The sequence below is a fragment of the Rattus norvegicus genome, chromosome 10, assembly GCF_021556685.1.
Source record: "Rattus norvegicus strain SHRSP/BbbUtx chromosome 10, alternate assembly SHRSP_T2T, whole genome shotgun sequence".
Taxonomy (NCBI): domain Eukaryota; kingdom Metazoa; phylum Chordata; class Mammalia; order Rodentia; family Muridae; genus Rattus; species Rattus norvegicus.
Window position 1 is genome coordinate 12,178,302 of NC_141543.1, and position 25,786 is coordinate 12,204,087.

At 40.3% G+C, this 25,786-nt stretch overlaps 1 long non-coding RNA gene and 1 pseudogene across 1 annotated transcript in view; both read right to left on the reverse strand.

The window, feature by feature from the left end:
- Window positions 1-98: 98 nt before the first annotated feature.
- LOC148002755 (large ribosomal subunit protein uL23 pseudogene) lies at window positions 99-13,280 on the reverse strand (annotated as a pseudogene).
- Window positions 13,281-14,480: 1,200 nt separating this feature from the next.
- LOC497861 (similar to 60S ribosomal protein L23a) overlaps window positions 14,481-25,786 on the reverse strand; it is a 31,506-nt gene continuing 20,200 nt past the window's right edge. Inside the window, exon 4 of the long non-coding RNA XR_015631139.1 lies at window positions 14,481-17,027. This is a non-coding gene — a long non-coding RNA (similar to 60S ribosomal protein L23a). The remainder of the gene's footprint in view (window positions 17,028-25,786) is intronic.

The window sequence follows — 25,786 nt, forward strand, 5'->3', positions numbered from 1 at the left end:
CTAGAACTTCAAATACTATACTGAATAGATAGAGTGGAAAGACTTTTTTTTAATGGTGAAAAAAAGTGTATGTTTAGAATTAGCCATCTGGACTCAGTTTAGATGATCCCAATCTTGTTGGCAACATCTAGAGCATCATAAACAGGAGCCAAGCAAACGTAGGCCACCTTCTCTCTGTTAGGCTTTATTGGGATATTGACTTTGGCCACATCAATGTCAGAGTTTCTTCACAGCCGGTTTTATCTGGTGCTTGTTGGCCTTGACACCCACAATGAACACAAGCGTGTTCTCTTATATCTTCTTCATGGCTGACTTGGTGGTCAGTGGAAATTTGATGATACCATACTGGTCAAACTTGTTTCTCCTGGGCACACTCTTTCCAGGATATTTTGGCTGCCTCCAGAGCCCCAAGATCTTGGGCGGCCGGGAAGTAGGTAATGTGCTGATCTTCTTTTTGTGGCTGTGGACATCTTTCAGCACTGCCTTCTTAGGTTTCAAGGCCTTCGCTTTGGCTTTGACTTTGGGAAGGGCAGGAGTTTCCTTCTTCACTTTCGGTGCCGTCTGAAAAAGACTTTTCTTGTTTCTGATTTTAGTGGAATTATTTTAAATTTCTTTCCATCTAGTTTGATGTTAGCTATAGAATTGCTATAAATTGCCTTTATTATGTTTAAGTATGTCCTTTGTATCCCTAATATCTTTAGGACTTTTATCATGAAGGGGTATTAGATTTTGTCATGTGTCTTTCATTTTCCTTTCAGTTTGTTTATATGATGAATTACTTCAACTGATTTTCATAAAATGAACCAACCCTGCATCTCTGGAATGAAGCCTACTTGATCATGGAGGATGATCTTTTTCATGTGTTTTTGTGTTCAGTATGCAAGTTTTTTATTGATTAGTTTTTCATCTTTGTTCATAAAGGAAATTGGTCTGTAATTCTCTTTGTTGAATCTTTATGTGGTTTGGTTATCAAGGTGACTGAAACCTCATAAAATGAATTGGACAATATTTCTTCTGTTTCTATTTTGTGGAATAATTTGAGGAATATTGGCATTAACCATTCTTTGAATATTAGGTGGAATTCTGTGCTAAAACCATTTGGCCCTGGGATGTGGGGGGTGGACAAGACATTTTACATAGGCGTCTATTTCATTGGGGATAATATGCCTGTTTAAATTGTCTATCTGATTTTGATTTAATTTTGGTCTATTGAGAAAATTATATTTCTTCTTTTAGGTTTTTCAACTTTGTGAAGTACAGGTTTTTAAAATACATCCTTATAATTCTCTGGATTTCCTCAGTATCTGTTGTTATATCCCACTTTTGTTTCTGATTCTCTTAACTTGGATATTTTCTCTCTACATTTTAGTTGGGTTAGGCCAGGGTTTATATATCTTGTTAATTTTCTCAAAGAACCAACTCTTTACTTTATTATTTGTATTATTTTTTGTTTCTAATTTATTGATTTCATCCCTTTGTTTGATTATATCTATTCCTCTGCTATTTATTCCTCTCGGGGGGGGGTTTGCTTTTTTTCTTCTAGAGATTTCATGTGTGGTGTAATCTATTCATTTTCAATGAATTCTAGAAAGTCTTTAATTTCTTTATTTCTGTCTTGATCCATTTTTCACTTAATAAAAAGTTGTTCAATTTCTATGAGTTTGTAAGCTTTCTGTTGTAGATAATACCAACCTTTACTCCATGGTGTTCCGATGGAATACAAGGAGTTATTTCAATATTCTTATAACTGTAGACTTGCTTTATGTCTGACTATGTTGTTAATTTTGAAGAAAGTTCCATAAGTTGCTGAGAAGAAGGTATATTCTTTTTTTTTTTTTTTTTTTGACTCCTGGTGTTGTTTTTATTTAATTTTATTTTGAGCATTTCATTCTTTTTTTTTTTTATTAACTTGAGTATTTCTTATATACATTTCGAAACCCTTTCCCGGTTTCCGGGCAAACATCCCCCTCGCCCGTCCCCTTCTTTATGGGTGTTCCCCTCCCCATCCTCCCCCAATTGCCGCCCTCCCCCCAACAATCTAGTTCATTGGGGGTTCAGTCTTAGCTGGACCCAGGGTTTCCCCTTCCACTGGTGCTCTTACTAGGATATTCATTGCTCCTTATGAGGTCAGAGTCCAGGGTCAGTCCATGTATAGTCTTTAGGTAGTGGCTTAGTCCCTGGAAGCTCTGGTTGCTTGGCATTGTTGTACATATGGGGTCTCGAGCCCCTTCAAGCTCTTCCAGTTCTTTCTCTGATTCCTTCAACGGGGGTCCTATTCTCAGTTCAGTGGTTTGCTGCTGGCATTCACCTATGTATTTGCCGTATTCTGGCTGTGTCTCTCAGGAGCGATCTACATCCGGCTCCTGTCCGTCTGCACTTCTTTGCTTCATCCATCTTGTCTAATTGGATGGCTGTATATGCATGGGCCACATGTGGGGCAGGCTCTGAATGGGTGTTCCTTCAGTCTCTGTTTTAATCTTTGCCTCTCTATTCCCTGCCAAGGGTATTCTTGTTCCCCTTTTAAAGAAGGAATGAAGCATTCACATTTTGATCATCCGTCTTGAGTTTCGTTTGTTCTAGGCATCTAGGGTAATTCAAGCATTTGGGCTAATAGCCACTTATCATGTGCATACCATGTGTTTTTTTCTGTGATTGGGTTACCTCACTCAGGATGATATTTTCCACTTCCGACCATTTGCCTAGGAATTTCATAAAGTCATTGTTTTTGATAGCTGAGTAATATGCCATTGTGTAGATGTACCACATATTCTGTATCCATTCCTCTGTTGAAGGGCATCTGGGTTCTTTCCAGCTTCTGGCTATTATAAATAAGGCTGCTATGAACATAGTGGAGCACGTGTCTTTGTTATATGTTGGGGCATCTTTTGGGTATATGCCCAAGAGAGGAATAGCTGGATCCTCAGGCAGTTCAATGTCCAATTTTCTGAGGAACCTCCAGACTGATTTCTAAAATGGTTGTACCAGTCTGCAATCCCACCAACAATGGAGGAGTGTTCCTCTTTCTCCACATCCTTGCCAGCATCTGCTGTCACCTGAGTTTTTGATCTTAGCCATTCTCACTGGTGTGAGGTGAAATCTCAGGGTTGTTTTGATTTGCATTTCCCTTATGACTAAAGATGTTGAACATTTCTTTAGGTGTTTCTCAGCCATTCGGCATTCCTCAGCTGGGAATTTTTTGTTTAGCTCTGAACCCCATTTTTTTTCTTTTAATCTTTTTTATTGGATTTTTAATTTTACATTTCAAATGTTATCCCCTTCCCCCCACCCAACAACTTACCCCTTCCTGCCTCCTCACCCTGACATTCCCTTACACTGGGGGTTCCAGCCTTGGCAGGACCAAGGGCTTCTCCTCCCATTGGGGCCCAACAAGGTCATCCTCTGCTACATATGCAGCTGGAACCATGGGTCTGTCCATGTGTATTCTTTTTTTTTTTTCCATTAACTTGAGTATTTCCTATACACATCCCGAGCGCCACTCCCCTTCCCGGTATCCGGGCAAACATCCCCCTCCCTCCTCCCCTTCCCCATGGGTGTTCCCCTCCCAACCCTCCCCCCATTGCCGCCCTCCCCCCACCAGTCTAGCTCACTGGGGGTTCAGTCCTAGCAGGACCCAGGGCTTCCCCTTCCACTGGTGCTCTTACTAGGATATTCATTGCTACCTATGAGGTCAGAGTCCAGGGTCAGTCCATGTATAGTCTTTAGGTAGTGGCTTAGTCCCTGGAAGCTCTGGTTGCTTGGCATTGTTGTACATATGGGGTCTCGAGCCCCTTCAAGCTCTTCCAGTTCTTTCTCTGATTCCTTCAACGGGGGTCCTATTCTCAGTTCAGTGGTCTGCCGCTGGTATTCGCCTCTGTATTTGCTGTATTCTGGCTGTCTCTCAGGAGCGATCTACATCCGGCTCCTGTCCGTCTGTACTTCTTTGCTTCATCCATCTTGTCTAATTGGGTGGCTGTATATGCATGGGCCACATGTAGGGCAGGCTCTGAATGGGTGTTCCTTCAGTCTCTGTTTTAATCTTTGCCTCTCTCTTCCCTGCCAAGGGTATTCTTGTTCCCCTTTTAAAGAAGGAGTGAAGCATTCACGTTTTGATCATCCATCTTGAGTTTCATTTGTTCTAGGCATCTAGGGTAATTCAAGCATTTGGGCTAATAGCCACTTATCAATGAGTGCATACCATGTATGTCTTTCTGTGATTGAGTTAGCTCACTCAGGATGATGTTTTCCAGTTCCAACCATTTGCCTACGAATTTCATAAAGTCGCTGTTTTTGATACCTGAGTAATATTCCATTGTGTAGATGTACCACATTTTCTGTATCCATTCCTCTGTTGAAGGGCATCTGCTGAACCCCATTTTTAATAGGGTTAATTGTCTCCCTGTGGTCTAACCTCTTGAGTTCTTTGTATATTTTGGATATAAGGCCTCTATCTGTTGTAGGATTGGTAAAGGTCTTTTCCCAATCTGTTGGTTGCCCTTTTGTCCTAACCACAGTGTCCTTTGCCTTACAGAAGCTTTGCAGTTTTATGAGATCCCATTTGTCGATTCTTGATCTTAGAGCATAAGCCATTGGTGTTTTGTTCAGGAAATTTTTTCCAGTGCCCATGTGCTCCAGATGCTTCCCTAGTTTTTCTTCTATTAGTTTGAGTGTATCTGGTTTGATATGGAGGTCCTTGATCCACTTGGACTTAAGCTTTGTACAGGGTGATAAGCATGGATCCATCTGCATTCTTCTACATGTTGACCTCCAGTTGAACCAGCACCATTTGCTGAAAATGCTATCTTTTTTCCATTGGATGTTTTTGGCTCCTTTGTCAAAAATCAAGTGACCATAGGTGTGTGGGTTCATTTCTGGGTCTTCAATTCTGTTCCATTGGTCTATCTGTCTGTCTCTGTACCAATACCATGCAGTTTTTATCACTATTGCTCTGTAATACTGCTTGAGTTCAGGGATAGTGATTCCCCCTGAAGTCCTTTTATTGTTGAGCATAGTTTTAGCTATCCTGGGTTTTGTGTTATTCCAGATGAATTTGCAAATTGTTCTGTCTAACTCTTTGAAGAATTGGATTGGTATTTTGATGGGGATCGCATTGAATCTGTAGATCGCTTTTGGTAAAATGGCCATTTTTACTATATTAATCCTGCCAATCCATGAGCATGGGAGATCTTTCCATCTTCTGAGGTCTTCTTCAATTTCTTTCTTCAGAGTCTTGAAATTCTTATTGTACAAATCTTTTACTTGCTGGGTTAAAGTCACACCAAGGTACTTTATATTATTTGGGTCTATTGTGAAGGGTGTCGTTTCCCTAATTTCTTTCTCGGCTTGTTGCTCTTTTGTGTAGAGGAAGGCTACTGATTTATTTGAGTTAATTTTATACCCAGCTACTTTGCTGAAGTTGTTTATCAGCTTCAGTAGTTCTCTGGTGGAACTTTTGGGATCACTTACATATACTATCATATCATCTGCAAATAGTGATATTTTGACTTCTTCTTTTCCGATCTGTATCCCCTTGACCTCCTTTTGTTGTCTGATTGCTATGGCTAGAATTTCAAGAACTATATTGAATAAGTAGGGAGAGAGTGGGCAGCCTTGTCTAGTCCCTGATTTTAGTGGGATTGCTTCAAGTTTCTCTCCATTTAGTTTAATGTTAGCAACTGGTTTGCTGTATATGGCTTTTACTATGTTTAGGTATGGGCCTTGAATTCCTATTCTTTCCAGGACTTTTATCATGAAGGGGTGTTGAATTTTGTCAAATGCTTTCTCAGCATCTAATGAAATGATCATGTGGTTTTGTTCTTTCAGTTTGTTTATATAATGGATCATGTTGATGGTTTTCCGTATATTAAACCATCCCTGCATGCCTGGGATGAAGCCTACTTGATCATGGTGGATGATTGTTTTGATGTGCTCTTGGATTCGGTTTGCCAGAATTTTATTGAGTATTTTTGCGTCGATATTCATAAGGGAAATTGGTCTGAAGTTCTCTTTCTTTGTTGGGTCTTTGTGTGGTTTAGGTATAAGAGTAATTGTGGCTTCATAGAAGGAATTCGGTAGTGCTCCATCTGTTCTAATTTTGTGGAATAGTTTGGATAATATTGGTATGAGGTCTTCTATGAAGGTCTGCTAGAATTCTGCACTAAACCCGTCTGGACCTGGGCTCTTTTTGGTTGGGAGACCTTTAATGACTGCTTCTATTTCCTTAGGAGTTATCGGGTTGTTTAACTGGTTTATCTGTTCCTGATTTAACTTCGGTACCTGGTATCTGTCTAGGAAATTGTCCATTTCCTGCAGATTTTCAAGTTTTGTTGAACATAGGCTTTTATAGTAAGATCTGATGATTTTTTGAATTTCCTCTGAATCTGTAGTTATGTCTCCCTTTTCATTTCTGATTTTGTTAATTTGGACACACTCTCTGGGTCCTCTCGTTAGTCTGGCTAAGGGTTTATCTATCTTGTTGATTTTCTCAAAGAACCAACTTTTGGTTCTGTTGATTCTTTCTATGGTCCTTTTTGTTTCTACTTGGTTGATTTCAGCTCTGAGTTTGATTATTTCCTGCCTTCTACTCCTCCTGGGTGTATTTGCTTCTTTTTGTTCTAGAGCTTTTAGGTGTGCTGTCAAGCTGCTGACATATGCTCTTTCCTGTTTCTTTCTGCAGGCACTCAGAACTATGAGTTTTCCTCTTAGCACAGCTTTCATTGTGTCCCATAAGTTAGGGTAGGTTGTACCTTCATTTTCATTAAATTCTAAAAAGTCTTTAATTTCTTTCTTTATTTCTTCCTTGACCAGGTTATCGTTGAGTAGAGCATTGTTCAATTTCCACGTATATGTGGGCATTCTTCCCTTATTGTTATTGAAGACCAGTTTTAGGCCGTGGTGGTCTGATAGCACACATGGGATTATTTCTATCTTTCTGTACCTGTTGAGGCCTGTTTTTTCACCAATTATATGGTCAATTTTGGAGAAAGTACCATGAGGAGCTGAGAAGAAGGTATATCCTTTTGCTTTAGGATAGAATGTTCTATAAATATCTGTTAAGTCCATTTGGCTCATGACTTCTCTTAGTCTGTCTACATCTCTGTTTAATTTCTGTTTCCATGATCTGTCCATTGATGAGAGTGGGGTGTTGAAATCTCCTACTACTATTGTGTGAGGTGCAATTTGTGTTTTGAGCTTTAGTAACGTTTCTTTTACGTATGTAGGTGCCCTTGTATTTGGGGCATAGATATTTAGGATTGAGAGTTCATCTTGGTGGATTTTTCCTTTGATGAATATGAAGTGTCCTTCCTTATCTTTTTTATGACTTTTAGTTGAAAATTGATTTTATTTGATATTAAAATGGCTACTCCAGCTTGCTTCTTCTGACCATTTGCTTGAAAAGTTGTTTTCCAGCCTTTCACTCTGAGGTAGTGTCTGTCTTTGTCTCTGAGGTGTGTTTCCTGTAGGCAGCAGAATGCAGGGTCCTCGTTGCGTATCCAGTTTGTTAATCTATGTCTTTTTATTGGGGAGTTGAGGCCATTGATGTTGAGAGATATTAAGGAATAGTGATTCTTGCTTCCTGTTATATTCATATTTGGATATGAGGTTATGTTTGTGTGCTTTTCTTCTCTTTGTTTTGTTGCCAAGACCAGTAGTTTCTTGCTTCTTCTAGGGTATAGCTCGCCTCCTTATGTTGGGCTTTACTATTTATTATCCTTTGTAGTGCTGGATTTGTAGAAAGATATTGTGTAAATTTGGTTTTGTCATGGAATACCTTGGTTTCTCCATCTATGTTAATTGAGAGTTTTGCAGGATACAGTAACCTGGGCTGGCATTTGTGTTCTCTTAGGGTCTGTATGACATCTGTCCAGGATCTTCTGGCTTTCATAGTTTCTGGCGTAAAGTCTGGTGTGATTCTGATAGGTCTGCCTTTATATGTTACTTGACCTTTTCCCCTTACTGCTTTTAATATTCTTTCTTTATTTTGTGCGTTTGGTGTTTTGACTATTATGTGACGGGAGGTGTTTCTTTTCTGGTCCAATCTATTTGGAGTTCTGTAGGCTTCTTGTATGCCTATGGGTATCTCTTTTTTTAGGTTAGGGAAGTTTTCTTCTATGATTTTGTTGAAGATATTTACTGGTCCTTTGAGCTGGGAGTCTTCACTCTCTTCTATACCTATTATCCTTAGGTTTGATTTTCTCATTGAGTCCTGGATTTCCTATATGTTTTGGACCAGTAGCTTTTTCTGCTTTACATTATCTTTGACAGTTGAGTCAATGATTTCTATGGAATCTTCTGCTCCTGAGATTCTCTCTTCTATCTCTTGTATTCTGTTGGTGAAGCTCCTATCTACAGCTCCTTGTCTCTTCTTTTGGTTTTCTATATCCAGGGTTGTTTCCATGTGTTCTTTCTTGATTGCTTTTATTTCCATTTTTAATTCCTTCAACTGTTTGATTGTGTTTTCCTGGAATTCTTTCAGGGATTTTTGTGATTCCTCTCTGAAGGCTTCTACTTGTTTATTTATGTTTTCCTGTGTTTCTCTAAGGGAGTTCTTCATGTCTTTCTTGAAGTCCTCCAGCATCATGATCAAATATGATTTTGAAACTAGATCTTGCTTTTCTGGTGTGTTTGGATATTCCGTGTTTGGTTTGGTGGGAGAATTGGGCTCCGATGTTGCCATATAGTCTTGGTTTCTGTTGTTTGGGTTCCTGCGTTTGCATTTTGCCATCAGATTATCTCTAGTGTTCCTTTGTTCTTCTTTTTCTGACAGTGGCTAGACTGTCCTATAAGCCTGTGTGTCAGGAGTGCTGTAGATCTGTTTTCCTGTTTTCTTTCAGCCAGTTATGGGGACAGAGTGTTCTGCTTTCAGGTGTGTAGTTTTTCCTATCTACAGGTCTTCAGCTGTTCCTGTGGGCCTGTGTCTGGAGGCGTGTCTGCCTCTCTGAAGGTTTAGCTCTCCCTCCCACGGGTTTGGGTCCAGAGAAGTGTTTATCCGGTAGGTCCCTTCAGGTTCTGGCGGTGTCTCAGACGCAGTGGTCCTGCTGCTCCTGGACCCTCCTCTACGGGAACCCAGAGGCCGTATACAGTTTCCTCTTGGGCCAGGGATGTGGGCAGGGGTGGGCAGTGTTGGTGGTCTCTTCAGCTCTGCAGCCTCAGGAGTGTCCACCTGAACAGGTGGTGAGGTCTCTCTCCCACGGGGTTTGGGAGCAAAGGACTGCTACGGGCCGGGATCCGCGGGTTTGGGACTCCTGGTAAACACCGGAAGTGTCCGGTCCTAGAGGAATTTTGCCTCTGTGTGTCCCGAGTTCACCAGGCAGGTCTCTTGCAGCAGAAAAGTTGGTCTTACCTGTGGTCCCGAGGCTCAAGTTTGCTCATGGGGTGCTGCCTACGAGCTCTCCGCAGCGGCAGCAACCAGGAAGATCTGCGCCGCCCTCAAGAAGGTATATTCTTATGTATTTGACTGAAACTTTCTTTAAATAACTGTTAGGTCCATTTGATTTACAATATCCTTTAAACCCAGTATTTCTCTGTTTATTTCTTGTCTGTAAATCGGTCCATTGGTGAGAGTAGAGTACTAAAGTCTCCCACTATCAGTGTGTGAGGGTCAGTATGTGATTTAAGCTGTAGTAGTGTTTATTTTTTAAAAATCTGGTTATCTTTGTGTTTGTGGCATAGATGTTAAGGATTGAAAAAGTGTCTTGGTTGATTTTTTCCTTGGATGAGCATATAGTGTCCTTCCCTATCTCTTTTGATTAGTTTTACTTTGAAGTCTATTTTGTTAGATATTAGGATGACTATGCAAGTTTGCTTCTTAGCTTCATTTGCTTGAAAGATCTTTTTCTGACCCTTTTATCTGAGGTAATATCTATCCTTAATGTTGAAGTGTGTTTCTTGCATGCAGCAAAATGATGGATACTTTTTTCATATCCATTCTCTTAATCTTATTTTTTTATTGGGGAATTTAAGTCCATTGACATTGAGAGATGTCAATGACTAGTGATTTCTGATTCCTGTTATTTTATTATTAATGGTGATGGTAGTTGTGTGTGTGTGTGTGTGTGTGTGTGTGTGTGTGTGCGCGCGCGCATGTGTGTATGTGTGCATGTGTGTGTCCTATTTGTCTTTCCTTTTATTTGGTTTTGCTTGTGTGGGATTCTTGATTTCATATATTTTCATAGGCATAGTTAACCTCCTTGGATTGGAGTTTTCCTTGGCATATCTTCTTTAGAAGTGGATTTGTGAATAAATTTGTTGATTGATGTTTAAATATTACTTTGTAAAGGAATATTTTGTTTTCTTTATCTACGGTGATTGAAAAGTTTTGCTGGGTATATTAGTATATTAGTCTGGTTTGGCATCTGTGGTCCCTTAGAGTCTGTAGAACATCTGTTCAGACCCTTCTGGCTTTTAAAGTAACTGTTGAAAAGTCAGGTGTAATTTTAATATGTCTGCCTTTATATGTTACTTGACTATTTTTCTTTGAAGCCTTTAATATTCTTTCTTTAGTCTGTATGTTTCATGTTTTGGTTATTATGTGGTGAGAGAACTTTCTTTTCTGGTTCTTTATTTGGTGTTCTGCCTGCCAAGTACCAGCATCAGCTTGGAGAGAGGTTCTGAGAGAAGGAGTGTCTGGGAGTGATAAAAACAAATTTCTCAAGGGCTGGAGAGATGGTTCAGTGGTTAAGAGCAATGACTGCTCTTCCAGAGGTCCTGAGTTCACATGGTGACTCATAACTATCCATAATGGAATCCAATGTCCTCTTCTGGTGTGTCTGAAGACGGTTACACTGTACTCATAAATATAAAATAAATAAATGTACTACAAAAACAAATGACTCAAAATCAAAATCATGGGTTACAAGCTAGCAGCCTATGTTCTGCTTGAAACACCTTTCCAGAATTCTTGAACCTTTATAGACATGTGATTCTTTATGCTAGAAAATTTTTCTTCTATAGTTTTTATTAAAAATATTTTTGGGCCTGTGAGCTGGGATTCTTCTTCTATTCCTATTATTCTTAGGTTTGATTTTCTCATAGTGTCTTGGATTTCCTTTTTTGTGTCAGGAATGTTTTAGATTTAACATTTTCTTTGACCAATGTTTCAGTTTCTCCTATTATATCTTTTAAGCCTGAGAGCCTCTCTTTCATCTGTTGTTGATGCTTGTGTCTGTAGTTCCAATTCTCTTGCCTAAACTTTTTGTGGGGGGTTTTGTTTGTTTGGTTTTTTTGTTTGTTTGTTTTTATTGATTCTATCACTATTTTCAGGTCTTGAAGAGTTTTATTCATTTTCTTTACCTGTTTTTTTGTTTTTGTTTTTGTTTTTGTTTTTTTTTGAATTGGCTTACTGTAAGAAATTTATCCATTTCTTCTTTGAGGACTTCTATCATATTCATCAATGTTGTTTTAAGATTTGTTTTTGTTTTTGTTTTTGTTTTTTTTTTGTGCTTCTGCTATATTGAAATATTCAGAACCTGCTGTGTTAGGATAGCTGGGCTTTAGTGGAGACATATTACCTAAACTGTTATTTCTTGTGTTTTGATGCTGGCATCTGAGTTTGGAATAATTATAAGTCTATGTGCTAGTTTCTGGATTTGTCTTTGTTAGGTGAGTGTTTTGCTCTTTGACTTCTTTTTCCTCTCTGGACTTTTACAAAGTGGCATAGCTGTCTGTTTCCTGTTTTTCTGGTCTATTCAGCTGATTTGTTCACAAAGAATGCCTGCTGGTGCTCTCTGTGGTACTGGGATGAATTGGAGAAGAGATGTTTGTGATCCATTGTGGATGAAGTCAGAGAGGAAAGGGAAACCAAAGTGGGTTTCCAGCTACAGGGCTGGGAATAGGGCTAGAGGGATTCATCTTCAAACAGTAAGAGAGGTGTGGGTCCACCTTCAGCCTATTAGTTGTCCTGGGAGGAGCTGCCCCTGAGTTAGCAAATAGTGCCTGATATAGTTAGAGTCTGAGACAAAGAAACAAATCAGGGGTGTGGGAGAGGATGGTTAGAAGAGGGAAGATCTGTGGGATCCACAAGGGGGATGGAGCACAGAGTAGGGAGCAGGGAAGACTGCCACAGATATTTTGTCGCAGTGTTGAGTATAAGACTAGGGGATTGGATCTGGAGGAACAGAGAGAGAGAGAGGAGGTCTGTAGGTAGCTTACCTGTTTTTCTGGTATGTGTGACCTATGGTTTAGCAGGGGTGCCTGCTAGAGTTGGAGCTTTGAAACAGTGAAGAGTAGAGAGAGGGAATTTAGGAGGGAAAGGTCTGTGGGATCCATAGGAGATATGGGCATCAGGGAAGAAAAGCTACAGCTGATGTTCTGTTGCAGTTCTAGGGACAAAACTGGAGAATTTTGGTCTAGGGAACAAAAGAGTTTGTTTGCTTGTTTGTTTGTTTCAAACAATACGTGAATTAGAAATAAGGGAGTGGGGAGAATGAGGAAGAACAAATAACTAATATAAAACATCATGAAAGATCAACTGTATTTACTGACTGTGGTGGTTTGAATACACTTGGCACCAGGGAATGACACCATTGGGAGGTGTGGCCTTGTTGGAGCAAGTGTATCACTGTGGAGGTGGACTTTGAGACCTTTCTCCGGACTTCCTGGAAGACAGTCTTCTCCTGTTTGCCTTTGGAACAAGAACTCTCAGCTCCTCCAGTGCCTTGCCTGCCTGGTCAATGCCATGCTTCCTGCCATGATGATAATGGACTGATAATGGACACTTAGTCATAGTGTCTCTTTATAGCACTAAAACCCTAACTAATGTTCAATGTTCTTCATATACATATATATGAAGAATATATATATGAAGAATGTTATATATATGAATATTTTGCCTGAAATTACAGATCGTTAGTTGCCATGTAGGTGCATTGGTGCTGGTAACAGAGCAGGAAGCACTCTTAACTACTGAGTCATCTCTCCATCCTCTGTTAAGTATTTTTACCATACAAGGAAAAAGAACAAAGCAAGCAAGCAAGCTCCTCATGAAAGAGGGAACATGAAGGAAGACCAGGAAGACACATTTGGAGACAGTAGACATGTTATTCCGATTATAATGATGTTTCATGAGTATCTATGGATCTTCAAATATAGCAAGTCATACACCATGAACATTTAAATATGTCCAGTTACTTGCATGCCAACCATAACCACATCAAATGATTTTAAAAGAAAGAAAGTGTTGATTTGCCTCTGAGTAAAAGACCATGGTTCCCACAAAACTTTTCTGGAAACTTCAGGGACTGCTTTCTCAGGCAACATGTGGCTCACCTGCCCACTGCCTTCATTTTATCAATGAAGTGTTTCTCTATCTTCCAGTATCCTATACTATTATATAAATAAAGGTTTGGGGAAAACACGCAGGGTATGCTGGAGGTAACATGCATGCTATATAAGGAGAGTATGAAATTACACAAAGTACACACATCTTCTAGGGTAGCCATGGCTGTGTTAAAAGGCTGTAGGAGACTACATTGTCTACAAATGGGCATACCAATGGACATATTTAAACCCTACATTTTTCTGTATTGGTTAGTTCATTTTATTTCTTGAGACATGTAATGACTATGTCACCCAGGCTGACCTCAAACTCATAATCCCCTTTACTCAGACTCCACAGTGCTAGGATGAGAGACACATGCCACCATACCCAGCTACATGCTCTTATGATGGAATAGCAACATGCTTTCTTCAAGCAATAGAATCTGTATTTCATTTCTGTGAAATTTGCAAAGCTAATTTATCAAAGACAAAATGTTCCCCAACTGCTATGGGAAATAACTCAAATATGTAATTTCCTGGCAGGCTCCTGTGTTGAATGCTTGATCCCCAGCTGTTGACCTTATTCGGAAAAGTTCAGGAGGGACCTTCCTGGAAGAAATAGATCACTTGGGGAAGGTGCTTATTACCAAGTCTTTTCTGCTCTCTTTGCTCTTGGCAAACATGAAGTGATCAACTTAACCCCATCATGACGCTTGGCCTCATCATAGGCCAGAAGGCATGGGGGCCATAGTGGGATAAAATCTCTAAAATTGTGGGTCAAAATTAATAACTCCTCCGTTAAAGAAGTAATTTTCTATGTAAGTCACTCTTTTCAAATGTTTACCACAATGACAGAAAGTAACTATCGAATGGTGTGCATCTCCCCTTTCTGAACAAATGCGTGCACATACGCACACGTGCATACACACACACAAACACTCACTTCCTTTTTTCTATCTCTCCCTCTCTGTCTTTGGAAGACTATGACAACTAAGGATCCCATTTTTCCTGAATGTTGAAAAGCATCTAGATTGGTTATTTGCAATCTTCCTAATGCTAGAACCCTTTAATAAAGTGTTGCGCTAGCCACACAATCATAAAATTATTTCATTGCTACTTAATAACTATAATTAGTTACTGTTATGAATAGTAATATAAATATCTGATATGCAGGTGTTGTAGTCGGGGTTTCTATTCCTGCACAAACATCGTGACCAAGAAGCAAGTTGGGGAGGAAAGGGTTTATTCAGCTTACACTTCCACATTGCTGTTCATCACCAAAGGAAGTCAGGACTGGAACTCCAGCAGGTCAGGAAGCAGAAACTGATACAAAGGCCATGGAGGGATGTTACTTACTGGCTTGCTTCCCCTGGCTTGCTCAGCTTGCTCTCTTATAGAACCCAAGACCACCAGCCCAGGGATGACACCACCCACAATGGGCTGGGTCCTCCCAACTTGGTCGATAGTTGAGAAAATGCATTATAGCTCGTTCTCATGGAGGCATTTCTTCAACCAAGACTCCTTTCTCTATGATAACTCCAGCTTGTGTCAAGTTGACACACAAACCCAGTCAGCACAGTAGGATATCTGGTATGTAACCTCCAAATGGGTCACAACCCAGAGGTTGAGAACCACTGTTCTAGAAACAGAAAGTGATAACCAAGGAGCCTTAGTTGTGGAGAGCTTCCACCCATCAGCATAAGTTACTAGACATGAAGGGAATAGTCCCATGTCACTCACCCACTGACTCCAACTTCATGACAAAGCCAACCCATCTTGCACATCCAAACTGCCTCAAATTCCCAATCCACAGAAACCATGAGAATAATAAATTTAATCCACTAAAGTTTATATCAATTTGCTGTCCAGTCATAGGAATTAATACATGGTGATATGCCTAAGGATCACAAACGTTTGTTAAAAGCAAAGTAGGCTGTGGGTTTAATTATGAAGAAGCTGATTTTGATAGTTTTCCTGGGTTTTCTCCAATGTTCAGATGCTACATCTGAGGGAGGGTGAATGAATGAATGAGTGAATGAATGAATGAGTGAATGAATGAATGAGTCAATCAATCAACCAAGCAATCGGCACTCGATACTTACAGCCAAGCATGAGGAAGGGAATTACATCTGTTATCAGATAAATGAATCTAAGAATTGTTCAATCCCTTACTCACTCGCCACCTTTCAAGTGCTTGACAGCTTCCTGCGACTGATAGGAACAAGGCTGGAAAATGTCAGTTGACCACGTTGTGATCATCACAGAAGGACCTATTGGATAGAGCAAGCATAGGGTATTCTTGATCATCAGAACTTTTCAGTGTTCGCTGTACTGTGTATCTCCAAGGAGAACATGTTCAATGTACCATCTTCCTCATGATGGTTGGATTTAATTGTGCACTTGACAGAGTCTAGAATCACAGGGAGGAGAGTTTCAATGAGGGGTTGCCTAGATCAAGTTGGCCTGATGCATGTCTGTGGGAGATTGCCTTAACTGATGTGGGAAAATGCAGCCTGAAAGTAGGTGGTTCCAGTTTTCCCAGGTTTTGAACTTAGACTGCCTAAGAGTACAGAAATCTGGCTGCGAGCTAAGTATGCATTAAATCTATTTCTTTTTGCTCTTGTCTATGGGTGTGATGTGGCTAGTTGCTTCATGCTTCCACTGTTGTGACCTTGCTATAATGATAGAACTATAAGCAAAAATAACTCCTCCCTTTCTCCTCTAACTAGCTTTTTGTTTGGGTATGGTATCACATCAAGAAATGAAACTTGAATGTCCCTTGGTCCTCAAAATTCTGAAGGTAAGAATGACCACTACCCTAGAGGTGACCATCTTTAAGGTGAGCTTTGAAAAGACCAAGAGTTCCCCAATTCTTGGATGCTAAAATGTGGTCTGTAAGGGCTGAGATCTGAGACCCAGACTTTTAGACTCAACTCCCCAAGCTGCTTCTACTACCTTCATTTTCAAGTCTCTGAAGCAATGTCCCAAATAGATGAAACCATCCATAGCCATCTGAACTCTTCATGACAAAGGGGTGTTGTGTAGCTCCTTTCTCTACCTAAATTGAGCCAGTCACTCTTGGAAGGAGATCCCTTAAGACTAAAGAAGAAACTCCAACAAGTCTCAGGAAGCTCCTGGAGGTTACAAGATTCACAAGGTCCCTCCCAGAGAATACAAACAGTAAAAGTTGCTAGGGAGAGGAGAGTTTCCAGGCAGCTGAGCCACATGCAGGTGGCACAGGGAATTCCACAGATGCAGTTTCTGGGAGTCATCCCCCCCAGTGGGGTAATATTCTTGGCAATGCAGCTGCCTTTGAGTCATCCATCGTCCACTAGACTCATTGGGTCACTAAGGACTTCAATGAAATTCTTTCGTTAGTTCATTACTAGTGACTTCCCTGGGGTAAAGAGACCTTTACTCGCAACTCCCCAAAGAAAGTCACACAACAGGGGTCTTTGAGGTTGGACCTTGCCCTGGCATTTTGGTCTTCTAGGCTACATCTCAGATGAGAAGTGAGATATAGGAAAAGCCTCGCATACCGTGTGCCATTCTAAGACTTGGGTGCACCCCATATCTACAGATTAGTCTGCAAATGAGTTTTTCAATGCAAGAGATGGCAAAACGCTGTTTGTCTTCCAGACTACATCATGCGTCTAACTCACGAAGATACATAACACAAACGGAAGCAGACAGCTGTTAAATCTACACACAGCGAAGTCTGTTAGAGCGGGAACACTGACTGAGGAATCACAGCTTTTGGAAGACACCGAAATCTGCAAAGAGAAAAAAATTAACCGGAGGAAAAAATTAGATGTGGTAGAATAATTAGCAGAAAGTAAAAGTGACAGTAGCTAAAACTGTACGTGGTAACTTCCTGTTGGGCAACCATTGTTAGAGGAATAAATATTCTTGACAAACTTTAGGCCTACAAAATTTGATATGAGTTAAAAGAAAGATTTGGCGAAGGCCTTTAAATAACTCATACTAATTGGTTTCTATGAAGCAGCCAATATAGAATATTAATAAACATGTTTATTTTATTTGATTGTCAAATAATATTGGAATATTGGTATATTACCTTGAGAAGTGGTGTTTGTGGCCATGTGTGAATGTGTGCTTGTACATGCCTGTGGAAGCCAGAGACTGAATTCAGGTTTCTTCCTGAACCAATCTCTTCCTTATTTTCAGACAAGGTCTCTCACTGAACCTGGAGTTTGCTGATGTAGGTAGACTGGTTGACCAGCAAGCCCAGAGGTCCCCCCTCTTCCATCTTCCCAGTGCCAAGATTGCAGGGACATTTTATTGTTCCTGGCTTTTTTGTGGGTACTAGAATCAAGTGCCTGCATATCTAAGCACTTCACCAAGTGGCCAGCTTTTTACCCGGGGTTATAGCAGAGCAAGACCAAGGGATCTGTCAAATAGATCCTACATCCAGTAAAGACAAACGGTAGATCTGCACCCCCAAGGCAACATCAATATCAAAGCCCTTCTGGTTCACTTTATTTTTCTATGAGATCATATGCTTATTTTTATATGTTTATGATTTTCCTATAAAAGTATTTTCTATACTCTCTCACTAGTTACGTAATACTATAGGTAATGTAAATTCTGAAGTTTTGTTTTATAGTAATTTCAAAGATGGAAAAATTAAAAAAAATAAAATCAATATACTTGTGAATCCTTTGTGAATTAGATGGAGACAGGCTCTTAGCCAGCTCAGCACTTCCCACATGAATGCCTTCTTCTAAGTAGCTAAGCAGAGGAACCACGGTGACAGAAAACTGACACCAACAGCAGCCTGCTGTCCAGCCAACAAGGCAGGTCCAAGCTGTGCCAACTGTGGCAGCCATGGCTGTGGCCAGCATCCTGCCAGCCCTGTCTCCCATCAGCACTCTGAGCCTAGGAGGCTGCTGCTGCTGCCTCTTTCCTCCGCACGTCTTCCTTGTCCTTTCCAGACTTCTGTCATAGGAAGGGTGAAAAGAGAGGTGCAAAGGAGGAGGAAAAACAACAGAAGAGGAAAGTAGGGCAGGAAGAAAGGAAGGAGAGAGAAAATATAATGCACAGAAAACTGACAGTGTATACTGACGTGCTGGGATGATGTCATCTCAAAAATGCTTTCCACATAACTGTCACTTAGAAATAATATTTTTGTAGATCTAGTTTTAAAATATGAAGTTAAACTTGGCTAAAGAGATTGCTCAGTGATGTGGAGCCCTTGCTGCTCTTTCGGAAGGCCCGAGTTTATTTTCCACCACTCAAATCAGGCTGTTCATAACCACCTGTAACTCCAGCTCCAGTGAAATGTTTACAGGATTTACAAATAGGAAAGGTGAATTTAAATATTTACTAGCTCAGAAATTTTCCTTTTGATGGACATTTTAAAGCAATGTGTATGCGAGGAAAAAAAGTGAATCTCAGTGGAAAGAAGCCTGGTAAAATTAAACTGAAATTGGAAGTGGAACTACTTAGAATAGGGCTGTAAGTGTGCAATTATAGCAACAAAACCATTACTGGTGATAGTTGTTGGTGGAAAGAGTTCAGGGTGTGTATTACTCTTCATGGCATGCCCCAAGAGTTCATCAGAGATGTAGAAGTTAACTTGAAGTAGCCTTGGACATGCAGAGGCAATTCTGACAATGGCTCCAGGTATTAGGGTGAAATCAGAACAGAATTTCAAGCACTCATTCTCCTGGGAGGGTGTGTTCCAATAGTCAGCCACTGTTGGGAGCCATAGGACCCTCTACAGAGGCAAATACCAGAGGCATCGTTTCACTTGAAGTGGAGAGGTGGTTGGGAGTGAATGGGCTATGACTAAATGATCTAAGCTGTCTAGTAATGAAAGTAAAGAAAGTGAGCACAGGCCTCACGTGGTCTGCGTTCAAGTCTTCTGCATGGATGACAAGCTTTGATGACATTTCTCCACCTGGAGGAGGAAAACTTCAGACCCATCACAGCAATTTCCAGAACAGGGTGTTTCAAGTGGAGATTATCAATGCATAAAGAATTTCTTGTGTGAGTGTGAGTGTGTGTGTGTGTGTGTGTGTGTGTGTGTGTGTGTGTGTGTGTGTGTTTCTCAATGAGGAAAGGCAATAACACAGAAATGACTCAAGAATACTAATGGTTGTATCAAGTCTGGAAAACAAAAATGCGAAAAATAAGACAGACAGACAGACTAGCAGAGAACTCCGAAATAATACATGGAAAAGTGCCCAAATGTAGATCACCTATTGATATTTGGAACGTTGTATCATGGAATAGGAGCTTAATATGTATTGGAATAAAAAGATAAGCAAATGTTCTCAGATGCTAAAATGGTTGTCTTTTCTTGGTACCTCTCCTATCTGTGGTCTAATTAAGTCATGCATGAGAAATAAATGATCCATAGCTAGGTAGAGACCATCACCAGTAAGGTCAAAGTAAGTTGGAGGAAAACAAAGCCATTTATGAATGAGACTGTGTTTCCTGTTTTTCCCAGGGAGTTGCTGAAGTTCATACCTGTAGTGTGGTTACTGGGTTGGGGACTTTAAAGACATCCTGCCCTCAGAAAGGGGATGAAGGGTATTTGCCAATCCACATAATAAAATATATGCATTGCTATATTTCAGAGGATAAGCACATGAACACAGTAAAGTGGCAGTCTATTGGGTGTTTGTGGTTTGCTTGCCAAAATGAAGAGAGACTTTTAAGTCATTGCAGCGAATGCTGAGCTATAAGGAGCAAGACAGGGCTGCCTCAAGCCCACAGGGATGGGGAAGTCAAGTAGGAAGCAAGAGAGGAAGATGAGTTACAGCTACTGGAGACTTCGCTTGGCAGATTCCTTCAAGGTAGGTCCTCCTCTATTTTTCCCAAACAGCTAACCAGCATTGTTCTGAATAATTCTTGGGCTCCAGAATGATTTGAAATTTACCATGCTCCATACTTTCATGGTATATTTGTCTTGCTCTCTGTGTGTAGTGTGTTTACATGTTATGGGTCCCTATATTCTGTTTTACTTACCTCTCTTTATTGTTTGAAAATATAATAGACACATAGCATGAGTTTAGATTATATCCACTTGCCATCCCTCCCCTCCAACCTCTCCAGTGTCCCCCCATCACATTTCCCTCTCAACTTCATGTACTCTTTAAACCCACTTAATTCCATCTATGTGTACAAGGGCTATCTTGGTTAACACGCTTTCTAGGTCACATCCCTAAAGAAAATGAACTCTTCTCCTTGCATCAGCCATCAACTGCCAATAGGTCTCAGAAGGGGTTGGGGGACTTCATGACCCCCACACACTCCCATACTGAAATTCTCACTAGCTCAACCTATACCACACGTTCGGATTGGTTACAACTCTAGCACTCATGGATACTAGACACGTTACAACCTCACTTGGTTAACATCTCTACATTTTCTTCCCTTGGCTCTTTTCATTCATTTATTTGTCCAAAGGCATCTTAAAAACCACCCTGTCAAATTTCCCACAAAATGCTCTGCTGAGATTTATATTGTAATTGCATTAAGCCAGTAAATTAATTAAGGAGGGTGTCTGGCCCTTTTGGAACATGATATGTTTCTACATTAAATCAGGGGATTTCACAGTCATTTTCTTCAATGACTTACGTTGATTCCTTAAGGATTTTTTAAAAGTGTTTTTGCTGCCGTGAGGGAACAGGGTTGTCTTCCATTGCACATTCCGTTTGTTGCTAATGTATTAGGAGACTATTGATTTTTGTGTGTATTTTTTTCTCTTGTTGTTCTCTTACTGCCTTCCTCGATATTTCTGAGGCTTTTCCAGATAGCTATCCACAGTTTGATAATTATATTATCTGTAAACAATGGTACTTCTGTGTCTTTCTTCTTTCCAAATAATAGGATCCATCAAAATCATGAAACTAATGGTTTCCACTCCCTGCCCCCTCTGTCTGCAGCACAAGACCTAAACCTCACAAGAGAGGACCGGAAGCTTTGCAATCGCTCCCTGAGTATCTCCTGCACCCACATAGCATCCATCATGCTGTAATCTTCTCCCAGATCCGGCCACAGCCCAAACATGGGCTGCTCTACTGTGCTGTGTGTGATTTCAATGTTTGCCTCTCTAGCCTGGGTCACCTTCAAGACTCAGTTGAGATGTTTGGAACATCGTTTTAACAGCTTTCTCAAGCCCCATTTACCCCTGCTCCCAATGTGTCCAGTGGAAACAACCCATCACTGTTTATTTGGTTCACACTCCTGGGCCACGGTTCATTATCATGAAGAAGTTAAGGTGACAGGAACTCAGGGCAGCTAGTTGGAATGCATCCACAGTCGAGATCAGAAAGAAAACAATGCATGTGTGCTTGTTACTGCTTATACTGTCTCACAGGTGTACAGTTCAGGATCCACTGCCCAGGGGATGTCCATGGTACCCAGGGATACCCACACCAATAAGCGTAATCAAGACAGTAGCCCACAGATATGTTCCCAGGTCATTCTGGTCTAGACAACTCCTTGTGAAAACTCTCCTCCCAAGTGATTTTATGTTGTGTCAAGTTGACAATAAAAACTAGTCATCTTGGCCTCTGTATTGTATCCACAGTACAGGCTGCTGAAGTAGTTAAGGGCATAATGTTTGGTTCTAGAAACCTTGAGTTTGTGATGAGGTGCAACAGACATCAACAATGTCCCATAGGTATATTAAATTATTCTTCGTTTCTTAAATGGGAATAGTAACACCTAACTCAGAGAACATCTGCAAGGACTACATGGGATAATTAAAGTGTTTTGTGTAATCCCTGGTCTGTAGTAAGTCTTAAAGAGCATCATCATTTTATTAAATGTTTTCTGAATAGAGTTGTTTATATGACCCTCTAGAAGTGCTTGGAGGGAAGGTTCTGCTGTGTTGTTGACATTGTTTGTCAGCTGACTCAGTGTACTTTCTCAAGTGCACCTCAAGGCGACCTGTTGACCTGAGTCCTTGTTGAAAAGTGTGGTTCTTGTGGGTGTGGACAGCTGGGGACTAGGCTGTACTCATGTTCTGATGTCAATATCACGCTGTTTTGACCACTACAGCTTTGGAGTCCACTTTCAAGTCAGGCCACGTGATGTCTTCTCACTTTTGTGGCTTGTTTTTCATTCTGCTAAAGATGGTTTTGGCTATCCAGAGATTCCGTGAATCCATATAAAACTTGACCCTTCTTTTCTGATTCTCTGAGGAATGCCATTGGTATAGTGATGGGAATTGTATTAAATGTATGGATTGCTTTGGGCAGTATGAGCATTTAAACAACACTGATGCTTCCAATCCATGTGCATAGGATACTGTGTCCTCTTCAATTTTTAAAGTTTACCTTTCATTATAAAATTATTCATCTCAGGCCACGTGTGATTGTTCATATCTTTAATCCTAGTATTCATGAGCCAAAACAGGTGGATTTCTGTGAGTGAGAAGCCAGTCTGATCTACTATGAGCTTCATGGCTGCCAGAACTACATTGAAAGACTTGGTTCCACCCCTCCCATAAAAAATATCATTCACCTTTTTCATCAAATTTATTCCTGAATTACTGAGGTCCGCCCAACCATTGTAAATAGCATTGCTTCTCAAGTTATTTTACTTTTTAAATTTTTTTATTAATTTATTTTCTCATATATTTCACTCCAAATACAGTTTCCCTCTGTATTAGTGTTTCATTGTTATGAAGAGACACCATGACCATGGCAATTCTTTTTATTTTTTCACTTTTTTATTGGATATTTTTTATTTACATTTCAAATGTTATCCCCTTTTCTGGTTTCCTGTTCATAAATTCCCTATCCCATTCCTACTCCCCCTTCTTCTATGAGGGTGATCCCCCACCCAACCACCCACCCCTTCCCGCCTCCCCACCCTAATATTTCCCTACACTGGGGGGGTCCAGCCTTGGCAGGGTCAAGGGCTTCTCCACCCATTGGTGCTCAACAAGGCCATCCTCTGCTACATATGCAGCTGGAGACATGGGTCTGTCCATGTGTACTCTTTGGATAGTGGTTTAGTCCCTGAAAACTCTGTTTGGTTGATATTGTTGTTCTTAAAGGGTTACAAACCCCTTAGCTCCTTCAATCCTTTCTCTAACTCCTCCAATGGGGACCACATTTTTACTTCAATGTTTGGCTATGAGCATTCACCTCTGTATTTGTAAGGCTCTGGCAGAGCCTCTCAGGAGACAGCTATATCAGGCTCCTGTCAAAATGCACTTCTTCACATCAACAGTATGGTTTGGGTTTGGTGGCTGTATGTATATGGGCTGGATTCCCAGGTAGGACAGGCTCTGAATGGCCATCCTTCAGTCTCTGCTCTAAAGTTTGTCTCTATATCTCTTCCTATGAATCTTTATCTTCCCCCTTCTAAGAAAGACTGAAGTATCCACACTTCGGTCATCCTTCTTCTTGAGCTTCATAAGGTCTGTGGATTGTATCTTGGGTAATCCAAACATTTGGACTAATATCCACTTATCAGTAAGTACATACCATGGGTGATTTTTGTGATTGGGTTACATCTTCAGGGTGATATTTTTTAGCTCCATCCATTTACCTCTGAATTTCATGAAGTCATTGTTTTTGATAGCTGAGTAGTACTCTATTGTGAAGATGTACCACATTTTCTGTATCCATTCCTCTGTTGAAAGACATCTGGGTTCTTTCCAGCTTCTACCTATTATAAATAAGGCTGCTATGAACACAATGGAGCATGTGTCCTTGTTATATATTGGAGCATCAGTTGGGTTTATGCCCAGGAGAGGTATAGCTGAGTCCTCAGGTATGTCCAATTTTCTGAGAAACCTCCAGACTGATTTCCAGAGTGGCTGTACCAGCTTACAATTTCACGAACAGTGGAGAAGTGTTCCTCTTTTCCACATCTTCACCAGCATCTGTTGTCACCTGAGATTTTTATCTTAGGCATTCTGACTGGTGTGAGGTAGAATCTCAGTGTTGTTTTGATTTGCATTTCCCTGATGACTAAGGATGTTGAACATTTCTTTAGGTACTTCTCAGCCATTCAATATTCTTCAGCTGAGAATTCTTTGTTTAGCTCTGTACCCCATTTTTAATAGGGTTATTTGATTCTCCGGAGTCAAACTTATTGAGTTCTTTGTATATATTAAATAATAGTCCTCTATCGGATGTAAGATCTTTTCCCAATCTGTTGGTTGCTGTTTTGTCCTAATAACAGTGTCCTTTGCCTTACAGAAACTTTGCATTTTTATGAGGTACCATTTGTCGATTCTTGATCTTAGAGAATAAGCCATTGGTGTTCTGTTCAGGAAATTTTTCCCAGTGCTCATGTGTTCAAGGCTCTTCCCAACTTTTTCTTCTACCAGTTTGAGTGTATCTGGTTTTATGTGGAGGTCATTGATCCACTTGGACTTGAGCTATGGGGCAATAAGAATGGATCAACTTTGCATTCTTCTACATGCTGACCTCCAGTTGAACCAACACCATTTGGTGAAAATGCTATCTTTTTTCCATTGGATGGTTTCTGCTCCTTTGTCAAAGATCAAGTGACCATAGGTATGTGGGTTCATTTCTGGGTCTTCAGTTCTATTCCATTGATCTACCTGCCTGCCCATACAGTTTTTATCACTATTGCTCTGTAATACATCTTGAGGTCAGGAATAGTGATTCCCCCAGAAGTTCTTTTATTGTGAAGAATAGTTTCTGCTTTCCTGTGTTTTTGGTTATTCCAAATGAATTTACAAATTGCTCTTTTTAACTCTCTGAAGAATTGAGTTGGGATTTTGATGGGGATTGCATTGAATCTGTAGATTTCTTTCAGCAAGATGGTTATTTGTACTATATTAATCCTGCCAATCCATGAGCATAGAAGATCTTTCCATCATCTGAGATTTTTTTCAATTTCTTTCTTCAGAGACTTGAAGTTCTTGTCATACAGATCATTCACCTGCTTCATTAGAGTCACATTGAGGTATTTTATATTATTTATGACTATTGTGAAGGATGTAATTTCCCTAATTTATTTCTTTCTCAGCCTCTTTATTCTTTGAGTAGAGGAAGGCTACTGATTTGTTTGAGTTAATTTTATACCCAGCCACTTTGCTGAAGGTGTTTATCAGGCTTAGTAGTTCTCTGGTGAACTTTCGTGGTCAATTAAGTATACTATCATATCATCTGCAAATAGTGATGTTTTGACTTTTTCCTTTCCGATCTGTATCCCCTTGACCTCCTTTTGTTGTCTGATTGCTCTGGCTAGGATTTCGAGTATTATATTGAAGAAGTATGGAGAGACTGGGCAGCCTTGTCTAGTCCCTGATTTTAGTGGGATTGCTTCAAGTTTCTCTCAATTTAGTTTGATGTTGGCTACTGGTTTTGCTATATATGGCTTCTACTATGTTTAGGTATGAGCCTTGAATTCCTGATCTTTCCAAGACTTAACATGAAGGGGTGTTGAATTTTGTCAAATGTATTCTCAGCATCTAATAAGACAATCATGTGGTTTTTTTTCTTTGAGTTTGTTTATATAGTGGATTACGTTGGTAGATTTCCATATATTGAACCATCTCTGCATCACT